The 17,553-nt window shown below is 44.7% G+C and overlaps 1 protein-coding gene across 2 annotated transcripts in view; it reads left to right on the forward strand.

Moving 5' to 3' along the window:
* KIF6 (kinesin family member 6) overlaps positions 1 to 17,553 on the forward strand; it is a 284,573-nt gene that overhangs the window by 110,749 nt on the left and 156,271 nt on the right. The gene's annotated exons all lie outside the window — the stretch shown is intronic.

Genomic DNA, 17,553 nt, shown 5'->3' on the forward strand with positions numbered 1-17,553 from the left:
GCTGGGGGGCAAGGGGATTCCAGCCAAAGCAAGGTACAGTCCCCGAGGACCTTCCCCCGTGACCCACACTTTTCCAGCTATGCACTACTCCCAAAAGTCCCCAGCATTTCCCAAAAGAGGACCGTAAGCTCCCATCCACACTTTGGACCCAGGAGCCAGTACTATAGTCAAAGCACAGTGCTGACATCACCAGGACCCAAGAACTAGAGCTGCGCTGTGGGTTCTCAAACATGAGGAGCAGCCTCAGCAGCACAGGAGCCCCATGCTCAAGAGCCACAGATGCTGATGGAGAAGCCGCCCAACAGACAGTCTTGCCCTTGCCGTCATGCAGGTTCCTGCCCTGGATTGACTAAATTGTGCCCAAATTGCTTAAACGTAGCCAGAAGCCACTGCTTAAACAAGTCAGGTAGTGTGGTTGCCTCTGATTCTGAGTCAGGAAGCAGAAGAGCAGAAATCAGATCCCTGGGCACCATATGAAATAAGTGCCATTTCTCTCCTGAGTTCCTGGGCCCCAGTGTTGCTTAGGAGGCTCAGTTGAAGAGTAAGCTTTTCCATGAGATGGTTTCGAGATGTCAGACTCAGTGTACCCATGCTGCTCCAAATTTGGAGAATTTCAGAACCACTGTAAGGAAGCACATAACTCTCTAGCCATACTGCAAGTGAAGAAGTGGAATTACCAAGAGGCTAGCGGCTTGAGAATCCCTGAGACATTGCAAAGTTGGGGCCTGGATGGGCAATTAAAAGGCAAGGCACAGGGCAGCATGGTGAGGGCTCCAGGTGCACACGTGCAATGCTAGTGCGGGAGAGAGCCTGGGGCGGCCAACAGCCTTTGGGTTTCTGACATGGGTCAGTGTGTAAAGGTGCTCGTTTCAGCGCCTGAGGACATGAGTTCAATCCCTGGAACTGCTACAGAGGTAGAAGGAGAGAACCAACTCCATAAAGTTGTCATCTGACCTTCACATGCATACATGCACACACACTCATGCTCATGCATACGTGTGCATACATGTACACATATACACACACTCTCAGGCTTCCACACAACATGCACATACACACACACCACTAACAATAATAATATTAAAATGAGAATAATAGTAGTAATAGTGAACTAAAATGAGCATTTTAAAAGAACATATTCCCAATAGCTACAACATACAGCCACAGTGTAGAAAACAAGAGGAAACCAATGTCAAGGGTCTGATTTAGAACAGATTTTCTTCAGCGACTCTGGAAATAAGAATGAGTAAGGATTTAAAAAAAATATTTTCTAGGCCTATCCAAGTTAATATTAAGAGTAAAGATGAAATAAAGGCATTTTACAGGCACACAACCTAGATCCTTCCTCCCAGCACTACCGTGGGCTGCACATCAGCGAAAAGAAAAATGCGATAAAGAGTAGGGGAGCTAGTGTGTTCACAACATGTCCGCAGCACCAGTGTGGTGTAATATTCATACCATGCCTTTATTAGCTCTCCATGTTCTCCGTGTGTGAATCACCAAAGGGCTAGAGAGACGCTCAGTGGTCAAGAGCTATTCTACTCTCTCTGACAGACCTGAGTTCAGATCCCAGTGCCAAGGTGGGGCAGCTCACAAATGGCTGTGGCTTCACCTCCAAGGTATCTGACGTCCCCCTCTGGCCCCCATTGGTACTTGCACATAAACATGTACACACACATAACTTTAAAAAAAAAGTCTGAAATAATAATCAAATGTCCATTTCCAAGAATTTGGGGGAAGAGAATGAAGAGAAATTAAATTTTGACAAGTTAAAATAGTGAAGGACCCTTACATCTTAGGTAAGTTTCTGCCACACCATCAATATCAGATATGCAGATGTCAACCTGGACAGATCCGGCAGAGAAGGTCTACAGGACTGGCATTCTTTTCTTGTGTATAACCAGTTTTTTCATTCATCTAACATTTGTTATTTGTCTTGTGATCACAAAAGCGCCACCGTGGGCTCTGAAAGGAATGCAAGGATAAACAAAGCCTAGAGCTTGCTCTCATGGGGCCCACAGCTCAGGGGTGGTGACAGACATGAGCCCAGGGAATGATGACACAGTGTTTAAGCACCATGAGAAAACATAAACAGGACACGATGAGAGCTTGGAGATAGCAACAGTTGCTCATGAGCTCAGGAGTCTCACAAAACTAGGTCAAGTGCTACTGAGTGTAAACTTGGGCAGTTCCCAGAGGGACGAACACTGTGCCATCAAGCAGAGTGTCTCCCTGGTGATCTATGACCGGAAGCTGGGAACAACATGGCTGCAATCCCTGTCTCCCCACCAAAGCAAAGAGCTTCAGAAGCGTCCATTGTATCGGATGCTTATCTATACTGACAGAACGATTCTGATAGGTGCTTTGTTCTTGTTTTGTGGCGTTGTGTTTGCCACAATTAACAAGAGTGAATGTTGCACAACTTAAATGTTAACCAGTTAAGAATCCTTCTTTGCCTTAAAGGGGAGATACATGAGTTAGAATTTGCGTGAAGTACAGCCCTGGTATTTGGCACCATCAGCCTGGTTCTTATCTTTCAGACCCTCTGATATTTGCTCAAAAATGGGAATCTGCTTCAGTTTCCCACTAGCACCCACACTTTCCAGAGGGAAATGGGGTCATGGTGCAGGAGGCAAGAAGAGTCCCATAGCTTATCTGGAATACCCCGGCTCTTGCCCAGGCTGCTCGTCTGTCCTTCGGGTCCCTAGGCACATGACAACTGGCATGGGCTTTCTCTCAGACATCTCTGCAGCATGTCAGCAGATACTGCCCAGATCTGGTCCTCTCTGCAGTGTCACTGGGCACATAGACAAGCTCTGCTCACATCCACCCAGCCCCAGGACGTTTTTATGAACCATTGCCTGGCATTTCCTTGGTTAATGTAAATATTTGTTGCATTGACTCAGATGCTTTGATTGAAGAGGCTTTCAAATGTCAGCCTCCAGTTATTGTGATATTTTTAGTCTCTCTCTCTCTCTCTCTCTCTCTCTCTCTCTCTCTCTCTCTCTCTCTCTCTCTCTCATCCTTGCTAAATTTGAAAAGAGACAGCTGGGTAAAGCTGTATTGCCAAGACAGTGTTTAGACAGAGCTTCTTGGGTGAAGATTTGATGGCGGCGGAGCTGCTGAACACATAGCTTTGGTAGAAGAATGAGCTGGAGGCCTTTGGCTCTGCTCAGAGTGTCATATCCTGGCTCAAATATGAGTGATTTTTGTCCAGCATTTTACTCCTGGAATGAAACTGAACTGGATCATACTGGCTTAAGTTTGCCCAAAATGTTTGGGTTCCTCCCAATGTTTGGATCTTTCCCTAACACGAAAAAAAAATATATATTCAGATCAGTTAGTATTTCTGCCTACATTTATGGAGAACATCTTAGATGTTAATCATTTTAATGGGTACATCAAGAGCCTAGTGGTACAAGATAAAAAGGACAATTTTGAGAAATAGAACTTTACTGGGGAAATGTCTTGCACAGATGCACACATATGTATATATGGATGTGGATATGGTAATGTGTGTATACAACAGAAAACAAGGTAATCGTTGACAGAATCAGTGCTCACTAGGACCTTTAAAGCTTAGTTTTACACGTATTTATTAGGGGTGGTGTGCACCATGGTGGCCAGAAGCAATTTGTGGGAGTCATTTCTCTTTTTCCACCATGTGGTCGGAGTGAATTAGAATTCACCCCTATTGGGGCCCTGCTACTGGACACCATCTGCCAGTTTTTTTCTTTCTGGCCCCTTGATATTTACTCAGAAATGGGAATCCACTTCAGTTCTCTTCTAGCACCCACACTCTCCAAATGGGTGTGGGGATTGTGGTGCAGGGGGCAGAAGGCATCCCATAGCTAAGCTGGAACACTCCAGCCTGCTTCTCTGACCTTCACTATATAGCCAAGAATTGACCTTGAACTTCTAACCTTCCTGCCTCTGATCTCCAAGTTTGGGATTATCAACAGGTACCACCATGCCAGGATAAAATTTTCCCCATTCCTTTGTCTATTTGGCACTTTTAGCTGGGTGTTGGGTGTTGAACTTGGGAAGGAGACAAATACGTAAAATACCAAATATACAGCCTTCAAATAACAAAAGGAATGGGAAGAGGAACTAGAAACAAGAACAGACATTTTAGTAGGGTTCCTGGAAATAATTTACATAGTGGGCTTATGTTCTTTTAGGACCAGTCTTATATAAGAAAGTAAGTAGAAGCAACTGCTAAAAGTGCTTACGAGGACAAATTGGGAGGTATGATTATTTGGGCATGGTGGCGCACACTGATAACCCCAGGACTTGGAAAGCAGAGGCAGGAGGATCAGAAGTTCAAGGTCATCCCTGGTTACAGTGAATTTCAGGCAATCCTGGCTATGTGAAACTGTCTCAAGAAAGAAAGGGTACACACACATATGTGTGTACACACACACACACACACACACACACACACACACACACATACATACACACACACACATGCACACACACAACTCACAAAGTACAAACGGGAAAAGAAAGACAAGACATGATGAGCTTTCAACATGATAGGGACATTTGGAGGCTGAGCTCAGTAACTTTAGACGTAGGTTTAAGCCAGAAAGTTAAATTTTGTGAGTGTGATGGGCTTCAGGTCGCTATGATACTGAGATCAGCACACAGGTTCTCAGATTCACTTTGAAGTAGGTAGTCAGGCGCCACAAGGTCATACTCTTCATTATCCGTGCTCCCCTGGGCAAAATAGCAACTGAATGTGTCCCTTTCGTGAGCTACACAGCTCTCTTCCTTCTTCTGATGCATATTTTTCTATTTAATTAAATAGTTTATTTACTGGATGTTCTAAGGCTGGCAAATAGCCTCCCTCTCTTTGTGTTTTGGGGTATTAATAGTAAGCAATATAAAAAGATCCATCATTTATGTGTCTCTCACCTACATACCTATGTATCTGTCGTCTGCCTATCTGCCTATTATCTATGCCTCTACCTATGTGTCTTTCACCTTTGTATGTATGTATGTATCAGTTATCTACCTATAATCTATCTCTCTATCATCTACCTGTGTATTTATGTGTGTAGCTATCTATCTACCTGTCTGCCTGTCATCTATCGCTCTATTAATCATCTATTTCTCTCTGTAATAAGAATAAGGAAAAGACAGCATTCTTTCTCCTTAAAGCTAGAACTAAAAGTAAAGATGTCTTTTCTCACTACTTTACATTCAGCACCACCCTGAAAGCTTTAGTCAGCATATTATGGTAAGGAAAATAAATAAAGCACACAAATATTTGGAAAGGAAGTAATGAAACTGTCATTATACACAGATAACATTGTTTTATGTAGAAAACATCAAACAACCTGCAAAAAGTTACTAGAAACACTCAAAGAAGTTTATCAAGGTCACAGAACACAAGGAAATTAAAAGATGTCAACCCTTGACAGGAACATTAAAGTTTAAACTATTCAAATCACGAACTGAACAACATACGTCTAACATCTGTACTAGTACAACTATAAAACACTAGAGAGGAGCTTTCCAAGAGCTAAAAAGACAAAGCTATACCATGTTCATAGATGGGATGGTTCCTAGCTTAGCTATCAGTTCCACCTAATTTGGCCTCTAAATGTACTTTGAGCTACATCGGAACCCAGTGTAGGAAATCTGGCAATCAGAATGTGAAATTCTCACCGCTGATAACATTCACACAGTATGGACATGGCCACAAACAGCTTTACAGAAGAGCCTGGGTCAGCGCAGGTGGCTCAGGGGTGAAGGCCCTTGCCGCCAGCCATAACTTGGCTTCAGTCACCAGGACTCACAAGACAGAAGGAGAGAACTGACTCCCACAAGTTGTCCTCTGACCCCCACTGGCATGCACACACACACACACACACACACACACACACACACACACACACACACAAATAAAACAACATGTTCTTTACAAAGAGTGTCTCATATGGCACTTCACATGCAGGCATAAACATACTAATTGAAATATAAAACTCCAGAAAAGGAAAGATAAAAAGTTTTTTGTGACCATTCATTAGGCCAAGATTTCTTAGAACATTTAAAAAAAAATATTATCAAAGGGAAAAGAAACAATAAACCAGACTTCATCAAAACTTAAAACATCTGTTCCCTGAAAGATATTTAAAAATGTTTTAACTGATATATTTTATTATCAAACATATTGCTGTAAAGGACTTGTTTCCCAAATACTTAGAAAATTATCACAACTAAAGAAAACAAGCAATAAACACGTGGACTAAATCTCTGAGCAGTGGAAGGATGTGAAAACCTGGCCGCTGTCATCTTTAGAGATCCAGAATTACTGCAATTGTTAGAGCAGCCTCCAAAAGCCAGCAGCACCAGGAACTGCTGAGCACAGGGAACAACAAGGGTGCCACACCCACCGTGAAAAGACAGTTTGCTGTTTTCTCAAAACATTAAATAGCACTGGGCCTGAAGGCTGGTCCGTGAGTAAAGGCATGGTCCCCAAGACTGACGACACGACATGAACTCAATCCCTGGCACTCACATAGTAGGAGATAACCAACTCCGGCAAGTTATTTTCTTTCATGTCACACTCACATGCACACTAAATAAGTCAACACTATAAATCAAATGATAGCCACGTTTTAAGGTAATCGTCCATAAGATAAGAAAACAGGCTACACAAAGGCCTCTGCCTGAATATTTTTATTAATAACTTTAGACACTATCTTCCCCAACTGGAAACGTCTCTCATGTGCTGAGTTGCTAAACAGATGGTCATATAGATACATAATAGAGTTCAGCAGTTGATGCTGAAGGAGCTACTGAAACTGGCCACAGCTTGAATGAATGTCAAACGCAGGGCGCTAACTGACAGCAGCCACACCCAAGCTACACACTGTGTGGTTCCATTCACAGGATATCCTGAAAAAGGGAGCAGTGTAGGAACAGAAAGGAGACAATTGCTTGCCAGAGATAGTGCTGCAGGGCAGCACTGAACCAGAGGGCAAAGAGGGAACTGCACCTGTTTAAAGAGATGGGGAAAGAGTGCAGGCAAGTTCTATGGTTGGCCCTGGGGCTTCAAGACATGTAGGGCCTCAAGACATGTTCCATCTCCAGCCTTGGCTTCCAGTCTTTCTGGGGAATTATTACCTAATAGGATTTTTTTAAAGTGTGTGGGTGTTGGCACATGGGCATATGTGTGCAGAAGGCAGAGGTTAACCTTGGGGGTCTTTTTCTCAGATCTATCTTGTTTACTGGGATAGGGTTGTTCATTAACCTGGCGCTTACCCATGAGGCTAAGCTACCTGGTGGACCCCAGAATCAGCCTGTCTCCACAACTGGCTAGGCTGTCTGGTGGACCCCAAAATCAGCCAGTCTCTACAGCTGGCTAAGCTGTCTGGCAGACTCCAGGGATCAGCCAGTCTCCACAGCTGGCTAGGCTGCCTGGTGAACCCCAGGATCAGCCTGTCTTCACAGCTGGCTAGGCTGCCTGGTGGACCGCAGAATCAGCCTGTCTTCACAGCTAGCTAGGCTGCCCGGAGGACCCCAGGGATCAACTTGTCTCCACAGCTGGCTAGGCTGCCTGGTGGACCCCAGGATCAGCTTGTCTCCACAGCTGGCTAGGCTGCCTGGTGGACCCCACAATCAGCCTATCTCCACAGCTGGCTGCTGGGTTAAAAGCACAGCTGATGTATCTTGTTTTTTTCTTTTTTACCTGAGTCCCGGAGATTAAACTCAGTTCCTCATACTAGTGAGGTAAGCATTTTACCAGCCCAACTACCTATCTCCCTAGCCCCTAAAAGTGATTCTTTACAATATTAAATAAGTCTAAAATCATTGAAGAACACAGTATGTTATAACGGCACATGGAGAGGGTTTCTTTCAAATGGACTCATTTGTACTAATAAAACGTCACTGGTGTCCACTCCTCTATTTAGATCCAAATAAATGTACCTAAGGTAGAGTCTGAAATCTAATTTTTCTATTTTAAGCTTTATTATAAAATATGTAGCAAAAAAAAAAAGAAACACTAAAATTAATCCACACCCAAAGACTAAGTAACTCAATGAACTCTACACCCCAAGAAGCCACTACGAACTGTGGAACTCCACATCGCTGTTCATACTTTTACTGTTGAATATATTTTTATGCACCAAAACCCATCACCAAAAAATGAATGCACTTAATGAATGTGAGTATGAAAAAGGAAATAAAGCTAATTGTTTCTCTAGTTCTAACTCTTGCACATTTTATTCTATCAAATAAGTCTCTTAAAAAGAAAACAAGCGTAGGTTCTGGAGAGACGGCTTAGCAGTTAACAGCCTCTCTGAGTCATTCTCCCGGTGTCACTGGGATCTGAAATTGGACCCAAAACATGTTTTCAGAATAGCTTGTCTGGCCCTGCCAGGCCCTCAGACCCCTCCGGCCGCCTCTGTAGGCCGTTATTACTCTTCTGTGTGCCAGAGATGCTCCTGGCTGCTTCCTGTCAGCAGGGGTCCTCGGGCCTGGCCTCTGCTGGCAGAAGGCATGTCTTGGCATCTGGATTCCATGTGCTGAGCCCAGCGGATTCCATCTCATGAAGGTGACTGGTCTCAGAACATTCCGTATGCCAGCAGTTCTTTTTGAACTTTGCCTAAAGTCACCGAGCTCAGGCAGAGACAATAAATTGAATGGCTGATATTTAAGACTCTCCTTCCAACCAAGCGAGACTAGATGCCTTAGAATGGCCCTTCCTCCTCCTCCTCTGTTGGTGTCTGTCTTCTAACCAGACAGGTGCAGGTTATGCTGTCTCTGTACTAGATGCTATGTAAGGACAGCGATGGTTCTCACATCACAGGACTGACAGGGGTCTTTCAATGAGCCATTTTACACACTGAACATAGTGCCTGGCCCAGGGGAATTCCGTGAGTGTTAACTATTATTATCAATTTCCTATAATTCTTTAATAGAATTTTTGCTGAAGAAAGGACTTCATACGCAGATGTTTTGTCAAGACTCTCTGTAGGAAACAAAGAGAACATTTCTTTCACTCTTTCTCAGTTACTTTTCTATTGCTGTGATAAAACACCATGACCAAAAGCAACTTGGGGAGAAAATGGTTTATTTTGCTTAACACTTCCATACCGCAGCCTGTCTGTCATCAAAGAAAGTCAGAGCAGGAACACAAGGCAGTCACAACTGAAGCAGAGACAATGGAGGAATGCCGCTAATGGCTTGTTCCTCTAGGCTTGCTCAGCCAGCTTTCTTACACAACCTAGGGTTTTGAGCCTAGGGTGGCATCTCCTACAGTAAGCTGGGCATTCCCACTTCAATCACTAATTTTAAAAACTGCACCATAAGCCAGTCTTCTGGGGACATTTTCCTTCTTTTGTTCAAGACAGGGTTTCTCTGTGTAGCCTTGGCTGTCCTGGACTTACTCTGTAGACCAGGCTGGCCTCAAACTCACAGCGATCCGCCTGCCTTTGCCTCCCGAGTGCTGGGATTACAGGCATGCGCCACCAGCTTGGAGGCATTTTCATAACTTGAGGCTCCTCTTCCCAAATGGCACTAGCAAACACCCCTTTATCGTTATCATCTCTTTATTCTTGGTTATTGTTTTCACATACTTGGGGGATGTGCAAACATCCATGTTTGTTGAGGGCAGAGAAGGATCTGTGGGACTTGGGCCTCACTGGAGTGCTGGAGACTGAACTCAAGTCATCAGGCTTGGTGGCAAAGGTTCTCACCTACTGAGCTATCTTGTCACCAACACCTATCGCTAAATACTATCATGATTGTCTTTAGATAACACTCACGACCAAGCCTGCATCTACAAAATAAAGATACTGGATATTTTTAAGATAAAGAAAATAGTACTAGGAATATAAGTGGGCTTTCCCCTTATTTTCTTTACCTGGCAATATTTCCTAGTTTCTACTGAAATAAAAAGATTGTATTTAAAGGAATTAATATGACTTGCTGACTTTACACCTCCAATAACACAATAAAATTGCTTCACTTAATTAATGAGCAGAAGAGAGAATGCCCTTCCCCCCATTAACTGCACTCTGCATTTCGTAGTTGAATTAAAACCAAATGTTGCCTCTTGGCATATAGAAAAATATCGCATAACACACATAGTTAATTTGGAGATTGAAATTGCATCTGGTTCTTCAATTTTATCATTAAATTATGCTCTTGGTTAGTATTTGTGTTTCCATATCAGGCTGTACTAGTATACATTCTGTGATTTCAGGCTGGTGATTCTACGATTGATACAAGGCAGCATAGCCAGGGGCGAGGAGATGGCTCAGTGGGTGTGAGCACCTGCCTTGCAAGCCTGGGGGTGTGCATGCACATTCCTAGGCCCACATAAAAAGTCATGTATGGCCAAGCATGCCTGTAACTCCAGCATCAAATGGGGCACAGAGGCAGGGGGACTGCTGGGGATTGCCTCGCTCCAGTTTTATTGAGAGACTCTGCTTCAAAGCCAACAAGTCAAAGAGCAATAGAGCAGGACACCTGGTCTTCTCTGATGGGTGTGAGCACCTGCACACATATACGCGTGTGCGTGAGCACACACACACACACACACACACACACACACACACACACACTCTCTCTCTCTCTCTCATGCATGCTTGTTGCATATCTGAAAGACTAAACAAACCAAAATCTACTAGTCACCAGAATGGAATGTTAGTAAAATGCTCCCAAATCTACACTGTGCTGTGTCTCACTGTTCACTTCTTTAACCATAACAGAGTTCCATATATTCCCTGAGGAAGAAAATTTTGCTAAAATCTGTAAGATACTTGGAAAATTAAAAACGAAGTAGTAGCCTAAATCATCAAAACAACAGATTCGTGGACTTTACATTATTGTGTAAACTAAGATGAAAATGTATTTAAATGTTTGCAAGTATGTATAAGTGTATATGCTATAACATGCATGAGTAGATAAATGTGTAGGTTTAAAAAAAATTAAGTAGTGTGTGTGTGTGTGTGTGTGTGTGTGTGTGTGTGTGTGTGTGTGTGTTGAATGCAGTGGCCTTTGGAAGCCAGAAAAGAGCACCAGATCCCCCAAAGCTGGAATTACAAGCAAGTTAAGAGTCACCAAGAATGGGTGCTGGGAAGCAAACGTGAGTCCTCTATAGAAGTAGCACAGTCTTCTGACTGATGAGCCAGCTCTCCAGCCCCAGTATGTGATGCTTGTGAAAAACCTAACAATAGATAAGAAACCATGTGTGTATTCGTGCCTGCCTACCTATGTCCATGCCTGCTTGCAGCCAGTGAGCAGCAAGCAGGGGTTTGCAAAGGAGATGCTGCATACTGGAGGGAAGTTGGTGACTTTGCAAGGGGCTTATAACTGTTCTGTCCCACACAGAGAGGTGGTAAGCAAAACTCTGTCTCCTCACCCATCTGCTGTGGGATTCCTGCTAGCTGGAGCTCCCTGCACCCATGGAACTGTGGCATGATGCTTTATTTTTACCAACATAATGCACTTTCCAGGTATCGCCCACACACACACACACACACACACACACAAGTGGTTTTTATTCTGAATTCTTTGTTCTTTCCTTACCAACACTGGACATGTCTGTTGGCAAAAATCTTCTGCTTCCCATTTTCTGAATTTCACATTTCAACATCTGTGTAATGGCTGCACTAAAAATACTCAGACATGTCATAAAAATTGTTAGGGGACATCACGAAATCTTATAAAAGGCTGAGATGAATTGACTTGAGGATTGTTGTTGATACGGCAAAGGAATCTGTTTGTCCACTTGGGGTTTGATAGGTGAGGGGTGCTAACTGTGTGTGCATTACGAACCTAACCTTTCAGCCTATCTCCTAATTTATCTCATTTGCTTACAAATCCACGGGCTAACCAGAGTTCAGAGGGAACAGTTTGTTTTAGCCTCAGTCCTGGAGGCTTTTGAGAAGAGGTATTGAGCTGTTTCCTGTTTGAGTCTACAGACTTGGTACCCTCAGAAGACACCCCTCCCCCGAAGCCATGTCACCAGCTCCATTAAAGATAAATTCTTCTTTTTAATTTTACAACTAATAAACAGATGTATTGGGGGGGGGGAGGGCTATCAGCTCATCGTAACAGAGGACTGTGTCCAAATGGCATGTAAAGGGCTGGCAAGTTGGCTCAGTTAAGTGAGGAGGCTTGTTGCCAAGACCGATGATGACCTGAGTTTGGTCCCCAGAACCTAAGAAAAGATAAACATCCTCTAAGACAAACCAAAGCCAAGTGCTCAGCCTGCCCTGTCTGGCCAAGCAAACAGTCTGTCCCTGTTATCTCAGTGTCGCTAAGATGCTGGCCTACGTGCCGTGCCGGGAGCCTGGGAACGCTCGTCTTCTGTTCCCAGGTGCTGTCCATCTTCTCCTGTCCCTCCACTTCAGGCTTCCCAGTTGTTCACTCAGTGTTCATCATTAGCCCAACACTCTTTTGCCACCTCCTTCAAAAATTTGACCTCGTTCAAGGTAGCCATGACTGCCTGGCATCACATTTCTACAAATCTCTGCTGAAATCAGAGTTCCACTTCCTTTCCACGAGCCCTCCTCTGACTGCCACGCATGCCGACAGCTTCTCTCATGCCTGAACACTGTAGGTTAGCCGCCTGGCACAAGCTGGGCGGGAGCAGCACTCACTGTGCGCCTTTCCAGCTAATCAGACACCCCCCCCCCTTGCTGGCATCCGCAGCCATGTGTTGTCTCCTCTTTCTGAGTAACCTCAACTCTCAGCTCCGGGTCTCGGAGACATGACTTTGTGCTTTCGGAGAAAGTTGGGCCCTTGAGATGGCTCAGCAGATAAAGGTGCTTGCTGCCAAGCGCAACGGCTGGAGCTTTATCCCTGGAACCCATACCGGTAAAAGGAAATAACCAACCCCCGCAAGTTGTTATCTGACCTCCAGACGTGCACCCTGGCATGTGTATACCTACACTCATAAACACCCACCCCACACACTTATAATATAAATGTTTTTAAAAACAGGAAGTCACTATGTATCAGAGTGCCTCAATCTTCCAAGTTCTGGGATCGTAACCCACCATGCCCTCTGCACAATAAACCTCTAAGGAACTTAGATGATAGAACACTAGAACGTTCTGGAGTTGTCATAATGTTTTTGTGCTGGTCGATACCAGACATTGAGGCTTATTTAGATTCCCCCCTCTTTCATTAACTGGCTCTTGCTAGGTCATTTACAATGTAGTTCTTTCTGAGATGTGTGATGGGGAGCAAGAAAGGACTTGGGTCATTGCCCAGGTGGGGAAAGGCAACACCTTTTGTATCTAAAAGACTGACTTCTGAGGCAGGCAAGGCGGGAAATGCTGACTCTTCATATGCAGGAGGTTTCTGCAGCAAGACAGAGCACAGGCTCTGAAGTGAGTGTACACACACTGCCTCTGGCTCAGCTTTGGGTCCTTAGAATTATATTAACCAGTGCTCAAGTTAACGGCGGACAGTTTGTGCTAAAGTAGTCACAGCTGAAAGTCCCAAAGTTCATGCCAACAATGATTTTCTTCCCAGTTCAAGTAACTGTGGGGCCAGTAACCTGTGAGGTATTTACCAAGAAAAAAATATAGATGGATTGTGCTTTTTTTTTTCTAATTGGCCACCCTTTAGATCAATTGACTGACTTCTAAATTTATCGCTTCCCTCTTTGTTGTAAAGCAGGAGAGGCATGGCGGCTTCTGTTTGCTTCAGTGAGACACACTGAACAGTCATGTTGTCACATGGCTCCTGCATACATATCCCACAGCCACATGTGCAGACAGCTGGTGAGAAGCCCTGGGGTGACCCTAGGCCATCTCCTATAACTACAGGGCATAAGCTACTTTGGGGCAGCTCCAAGGGCTGCTCTGCCCTGCCTGTGGCCACCCCAGTCTTATTCTGTAGGTGTGGGGTAGACATTTTGTCCTCAGCTAAGCTTGACCCTCCAAAATACCACATTTCTCTCCTGCATCAGGACAGAGGAGAGGACGTAAGATTGGTTTCTATAGGTTTTCACTTTGAGATCATGTTTAGCATACTCAAGACTCATTCCTTAAGTAACAAGGCATCACTGACACTTACTGCATGACTGCTCCTTGTAAAGATCGTTCTGATTTCTAACCAGCAAACAACTAGGACTGGGCTTTGATGAATCTGATATATTTTCTCCTTTCTTGTTCTTTTAGATTATAGTGTGTGTGTATGAGTGTAGGTATATGCTCATGTGAATGAAGCAATCTCCTGAGAGTCCGGAAGAGGACACTGCATCCCTAAGGCTGTGGTTACAGGCAATTCTGAGCCAGCTAACATGGGTGCTGGGGACTGAACTTGGCTCCTCTGCTGCCACAGTAGGCTTTCTTACCTGCTGAGCCATCCATCCAACCTCAAAGATGGATTTTCTTGCATAGTGGGTCCTGCCTTGTCCTCTGACTCAGAAGGATGCTGTGTGCCCTCCATTGCCATGCTTTCTAGATTGAATGCTGGCCCTTGCTCTGACTGTGATTGTAAATTCTCTGCTCCGTCTAGAAGTGTCTTCACTCAGTCCTGTACGGAACAGGGACTTCCTGCTGTGGATCTGACACCCAGGGCATATCTGCAGCACTGTCATTGCTTTAGCTCCTCTGTCTCTGTGTGCTGCTGCTCAGATCTATGCAAGGCGGAGTCTGACCTGGATGAAAAGCAAAATTGGCTCAGCCCATGCCTTTGCAAACATGATGCTAAAAAAGGCTGCTTCCTCAGGTTACCACGTGGCCAGCAAACAGTGAAGAGTCAAATGGGTTACAAAGGGGAGTTGCTGTTGGCTTCTAGCCACAGAGGGAGTCAGGCTTGAAAGGGAAATGATCTAGAGTATAGAATCAACATTGTACCTAACTTTAGGGCCTGGGGAGATGGCTTGGCACACAAGCACAAAGGCCTGGGTTAGAACCCATAGGGCTGGGGAGGAGAGCCTGCATGGACCACATAACTATAATCCCAGCTCTGCAGCATAGAGGCAGAAGGATCCTTGGAGCTCACTATAGTGGCTTGCCATAGTCAACTAAGGGAGCTCCAGATTCAAAGAGAGACCCTATCTCAAAATATAAAATGTAGAGCCATTAAAAAGTTACCAGACATGAACCTTGACCTACACACACACACACACACACACACACACACACACACACACTCTCACACACACACAAACACACACACACATACACACACTCACACTGACATATATACACACCCACTAAAGTTTTTTAAAAATATATAAACATAAATAAAATACAATTCTACCTAAATTCGAGTGCTGGAGTAATTAGAAGGGCAAAGATTGCTTTTGACTGGGGAAAACAGGGGCAATTTTTAACAGATTGACTGAATTAAGAAAGATTTAATAAAGTGAAGTTGGCCTGGAGAGCCTTGCAGATAGAAGGATCAAGACGAGGGAGACTGCACGTCTGGTTTCCTTATTTTAAAGATACATAAACAGCCTTGGAGAAGTGGCTGGACTTGCATAGATCCCTACCAAGTTGGTTGCTTGCCCGAGAAAAATCAGTCTCCACAAATCCCAGCCCCTCAGGGCTCCGAACAGCTTTATAGCTCTCTGAATTATTAGCTTCAGAGTCAATCAAAAACATAGTGTATTCTTCATGTGGAAACATTCCGACGCCATAGGCAAAGCTTCGAGCACTTTTTATTCTTTCAGAAAAGAACAGTAGCATTGGGCCTTCTTTCAAATGGATTACTAGGCAATAGGTCACTAATGAGCAACAGTTGTCAGGCCCTCCTGAGTGTATGGGGAACAGGGATACACACCCAGCACTGAGTGCCTGCAGTGGGGTGCACACCCCAGCACTGAGTGTCTGCAGTGGGGTGCACACCCCAGCACTGTCTGCAGTGGGGTGCACACCCCAGCACTGAGTGTCTGCAGTAGGATGCACACCCCAGCACTGAGTGTCTGCAGTGGGGTGCACACCCCAGCACTGAGTGTCTGCAGTAGGGTGCACACCCCAGCACTGAGTGCCTGCAGTGGGGTGCACACCCCAGCACCGAGTGATTGAGTGGAGTGCACACCCTAGCACCAAGTATTTGCATTGGGGTGCACACCCCAGCACTGAGTGCTTGCAGTGAGGACACACACTCTAGCACCAAGGGCTTACAGTGGGGTGCACACCCCAGCACTGAGCACCTGCAGTGGAGGCACACCCCAGCACCGAGTGCCTGCAGTGGGGTGCACACCCCAGCACCAAGTGCTTGCAGTGAGGATCCACACCCCAGCACCAAGTGCCTGCAGTGGGGTGTACACCCCAGCACTGAGCGCCTGCAGTGGTGATCCACACCCCAGCACTGAGCGCCTCTAGTGGGGTACACACCACCAGGTCAGGTCAGAGCTGGGAGGCCTGCAGGCTTTCTGATGAGGGTGGTCAGATTGAGCACATAAAAATATGGGATGCTCAGCTAAGTTTGAACTTTGCATAAACCACAAATAATTTTTAAGTGTAAGCCCGTCCAGAACAATCTTTGCAAGACTATTTCAGCTTTATTTTATATGACCAGAGTTGTTCTACTTCTATTTTTATCACTTCCATGAGTATTTATGCCTTAAAACCATCAAGATTTGTAGTTGGGGGGGGGGTTGGTGTTTATTTTATTTTATTTAAAAATTATTATTATAATTTTTTTGTCTATGGGTAGTTTGCCGGCCTACATGTCTGTGCACCACAGCCTGCCTTGTGTCTGATGAAGGTGTCAGAGTCTCTGGAACTGGAGTTACAGATGCTATGCCGGGAATTGTACCAGGTCCCTCTAGAAAAGCAACCAGTACTCTTAACCACAGAGCCATCTCTTTAGCCTATGGGACTTTTAAGGCACCATTGTGATGGTTAAGCTAGGTTGTCAACTTGACAGAATTTGTTCAGTCGTCATGGAAACAAACCTCTGACTATATCTTTGAATGAGATCCTGGAACAGGGTACCTGAGATATTAAGACCAGCCCTGAAAAGTAGGTGATGCCATCCCATGGACTGAGGTCATAAACCACATAAAAAGGAGAAGGCCCATTGAACACCAGCGTTATTCTCTCTAGATATGTACCTTGACTGTGAATGCAGTGTGACCAGTTGCTTCACAATCCTGCAAACATGGTTTTCACACCCTGATGGACTGTAGGCCTTCAAACTGTGAGCCACCGTAAACTCTCCTTCCCAATGTTGCAAGTGTTTCCGAGAGAAATGAGGAAAGTAACTGATGCAAACATTGAAAACCACCTCACTGGTTTTGAAAATCAAACGCCAGGAGAGTAGAGTGAACAGACTTGACCGTGAGTCTTACAAACCCAGCATTCTCAGAACGAGGAATCAAGAAGTTCTCAGTGAACAACAGGTCAGGGTCTTAATTGTTATTCCCCGAGTTAGACTCTCCATTAATGCAATGGCCAACTTAATTCATTCTCTAGAGTCAGCTCTGTCTGAGATGTCTCAGGGATAGAATTGAGAAATATCTTGCTTAACTAATGTCAGTATTTTATCTAACAGCTAATTCACACCGCTCGATTGAAAAGAAAAAAAGTCCAAGTAATAATCAGGCATGCATTAAGGGAG

Source organism: Acomys minous, assembly GCF_964271855.1.
Source record: "Acomys minous genome assembly, chromosome: 13".
NCBI classification, from domain to species: domain Eukaryota; kingdom Metazoa; phylum Chordata; class Mammalia; order Rodentia; family Muridae; genus Acomys; species Acomys minous.